Raw genomic sequence first — 4,426 nt, forward strand, 5'->3', positions numbered from 1 at the left:
TCAGGACTTAAAAAGCAAGTTTCCAAATGGTTAAAGTAACTGAACCTTAAATTGGAGAAAAATAAAAATTTGGAGTAGAAACAGTGGTTCAACATGAATCACAAAATTTATAATCCAAAATGTACTCAAAATTGCTAACAAATAAATTATAAATGAATGAGTCAACAAAATGTAAACAAAGAAAGCGTCACCCCTCTGTAATGTTGTTTAGTAAAAATAGATACCAATCAAGTCCAAGATGATATTAACCAAAACCTAGCTGAATGTCAGACACACAAAGTGAAAGTGAGAATAGAATCAACTGTCTAAATACTTCCACTTCCCTAAATACCACTGTCTAAAAAGCAAGAAAGCTGGAGTTAGATTGTTCTAGCTTGAACCCTAAATAACTGCTATAATCTCCACATTATGCTCTAAATCTACATTGCAATGAGTTACAATGTCTTAAATCTGCTTTGATAATCTTAAAACAAGAATAACAGCAGCAGCATTCATTGTACTTTTCTTATATGCATAACACTGTGCTACGCGTCACAGACGTGCCATAGATTTTAGGGCCACAGTTAGAGAAACAGGCCGAACGTGGATAAGTGGTTTTTCACCAGCTAGAGAAGGTAGTTAGTGGTGAAGCTGCATCTGCAACCCTGTCTGGCTGACTCAGAGGAACAGCGCCACACTTCACTACCCTCGGCACATGCGAAGGGAAGCAGTCTGTCGTCTGCCCATCAGCGACACTTAGAACTTCCACTGAAAGTCAGAAATTGAGTTGAGTAGGACTAAAATGAATATGGAAAATATTAGAGCCTAGCATAAGACATTAAGATAGTTCAGTAATATTTCATGGTTAGCTCAGTTAAAGGCAGCTGAGATATCTAATAAGAGGAGTACAGCCAAAGACCCTATTTCAGAGTTAATGGGCAGATCATTACAATCTTTGACCAAAGCAGTCCCCACACTGACCTAATCAAAATCCAGAATGAAAATTATCATAAAGTACACGATGAACCAATTAGCCTGGAGCTGGGTTGCTTCTCTCTGCTCAAGTATCTCAGTGGAGAATGGTAAATTAAGAACTAAAAGGAAATGGGGAGGAAAAAGCACTAGAAGGCAGGAGCATTAGCTTAAATTCTGGGGCCCTACACAGAAGACTCAGAAAAAGCCGCCTTTTGCTTTGTTTGCAGCAATACAAACACACGCATAGATCTCTGGCAAAGAGTGCGTAACCCTGTGTGGGCCTCCACCAACCTCAGGGGAGCCAGGTAGCACTTGTATCCCACGTACACAGGTAATAAAGAAGGACCTTTTCTTCACTGTCTGAATGTTAAATGCTGCTCAAGGAAATCATTTGGAAACAGTTTAGAGGTGGAGCTTCAGAGCCTCGTGTAGATGGGGCTTGTGACTAGGAGCAAGTAGCTCATTTGAACCAAAGAGAACAGAAATTTAACCAGAATCCTATGCAGAAATGACAGCTTTACTACTTCCTGATTTTCCTGAGCATTTATTACCTTGTGCGGTTTTCTATTTTAAATTGGGAAGAAAAAAATTAAAAGTTGATTTGGGATGAAAACAAAAGAATACAACAAGTTTCATGAGGTTGACCTGGCACTTTCTCTGAAGGCCTTAGTTTTGAAGACATCAGATGTAAGACCTATTCCTGGGTGAGACCATGTCATGCAGCAGAAAGAAAACAAGAAGCTGTAGGTTGGGGAACTATTTATAACAGCTTTTTGTTCATTTGTTTATTTTGCCTTTTTTGATTGAATGAGAAAGTTAGACACAATAGTCTAAAAATTTTCTGATATCAAAAATGTCCTCACTTTAAAGTTTTATTTGGACATTCATAGGAAAATAATAATAAAAAAGAGAAATTGTCTCAAACATGTTTTGACCTCCACTCGGATACAATCAAAGAATGTTCGCGCATGCATTTTCTAGTCTTCTGGTAAACCCTTCTTGAATTTCCTTCCTTTCCATTCATTTCCCATTATATCCCTCAAAATAGCCACATAAGAAAACTATGTATTGACTCTAAACATGTTTTTCCATTGCTCTAAACTTTTTGGAGTTGCCTTCATGTAAATTTAGACAGCAGAGAAACATTACCATTTAGATTAATACAAGTCATGTTCAAAATATAACTCAATTTAATCACCAGATTTAATCTCAAATTACAGCAAGCTCTCTTGGAAAAATGAAAAAAAAAAAGTTTTAATGTTGAAAATGTGCAATCTAAAAATATTAACAGAAAGTGCCACCAGCTCAAAGAAAACTTGAAAAGGAAGAGAGAAAGAGAGAGAGAGATTCTAAGTGATAGACAGCAATTTGACCTCCCCAAACACTGCTGGCCGGGACAGCGTTGTTCTGCTACATGAATAGTTTATCTTGTTGAGGACATACTTCTCTGTGTCTCTGAATCTGGGACTGGTAATCAATATTGCCAGTCATGCCTCATAGCTGGGTCCTTTCATTTACCTCCAGATGGTAAATTCGAGTCAAAGTTAGTGTAATAAAATGGCCTGGGCATTAGAGTCAGACACACTTAAGCGGAAAACAAGGCTTCCCCATTTGCTAATTATGTGATTTCAGACCAGTTACTGAGCCTCGGTTCGTCGACTTATAATTATGGGAATATTATCTAATTATGAAGCTATTTTAAGAATTAAAAAAATGAAAATTCTTAGCACAATGCCTGGATCAGAGTAGCTGCTTGAGAGTGGCAGGGAGCTGAATACCATTTCCCTACCTGCTTACGTCAGAGAACTGGCCCTTATGCTCCTCAATGAGATGACTCTACACTGGATCTATCATGGCAATTTTCAGCAAAGAGATGGAATTAAAACTTTTCTACAGTAAAGTAGAAGGACTGATCAGGAAAAAGCTGGATTAAAAAATGGACATTTTTGTAGCTGAGAAGATGGGAACATGGTGACTAGAAAGAGGCTGGAGTTCCTCCAAATTGGCAGGTGGCTTCAAACCCTGACTCCTACAAGAAAAATGTGAAAGGTTTTAGTATAATATTTGATTTAAAAGAGAGACCCTTTTTCATCAGAATGGCAGCTCATTTGGGAACCATTGGTAGGAATTGGTACATCAGATAACTCTAAACCTCATTAGGGAGTGGTGAGCGAAGGCATTTGGGTGCTTAAACTTCTCCCAAAACCCAGAGAGCATCATCTTTGCAGAGGTCACACCAAAATTAAAGCCAGGGAGGAGTTTCAAGACATACAATAATACAGCTTCCTTTTGGACATCCCTGTGGATTTGGTTACTCTCAAACAGTTCATGTGCCCACACACACAGACTCAAAGATGAAGCCATCCTGGTAGCAATGCAATTGGCAGATAAATATTATTGATTGTATTTAACCAAACACATTGAGAACATCAAGAATGCTGGTTGGATTGAGAGCACTGACTATATGTAAGGCTCTATAACTGACATGCAGCTGTCCCCTCTCTTGCAGAGCTTTGCATAAAGTTTTTCTTTCTTTCTTTTATTTTTTGTCAGAAAAAAAATTATGAAAGTGTCACTTTCCCTTTGCAGTTAATTCAGGAGAGATCCTCTGTTCGAGCAGGGCACATTTTCATGCAAATACAGCAGCACAGTTTCCAGCCCCCTAATAGCTTCTTACAAATGATGTGCCATTACAACGAGGTTTATTTAAACAAATTTAATACATCTTTAATCAAGCTGGAGAGCATTTTCAAAGGTCACGCTCCAAATCAGGATCACTGTACTGAGCTTATCAAAGTATTAGCTTAAGGGGGAGGGAGAATTATTTCTTGGACAAGTAATTTTAGGCAAATCTTTATTTACATTTTTATTCAGTTATTAAATTTTATTCCTTTCCCTCCTCCTTCCAGCCTCCATTTATGAACCTATAAGAAAGTCTGCAAATGGAGCTATAAGCATATCACTGCAGTCAGTCCTTCTAGGGGCAAAGCTTTGAAGGAAGAGGGAGTAAAAGGCAAGGACAAGAGACCAGGCATTTTCAATGTCAGAGATAATCTTTTAGTGCCTCTAAAGCATCCATCCCAAAGGTCTCACATTAGGCTCTGTATATATTGCTGAAATTCTAATGCACTGTTTCCTTAGTGGATAAATGAAATAGACTTTGTGAGTTGCCCTAAACTAGACCCTCATTCTTTCTCCCTCTGTCTATCTCTCTCTGGCCCTGGCTCTCTCTTTCTTTCTCCTAATATTTGTATAGCACATATGCAAACAAATATTTATTGTTTTCCTTTAATTTTTCTCACAAGCACTAATATGATTATCCATGGCTCTCCCTTTTGATTCCTCTTGAAATCTTTTACATGAATATTTATGGAACAGAAAAGATCAGCTTGATGCACCTAAGAAAAATAACTTTATCTTTTATACTAAATTTTTGGACAAATGTCAGTAACAGCAATTGCCATATGCAGTC

This window comes from Miniopterus schreibersii (genome assembly GCF_964146895.1).
Source record: "Miniopterus schreibersii genome assembly, chromosome: 7".
Classification (NCBI taxonomy): Eukaryota; Metazoa; Chordata; class Mammalia; order Chiroptera; family Miniopteridae; genus Miniopterus; species Miniopterus schreibersii.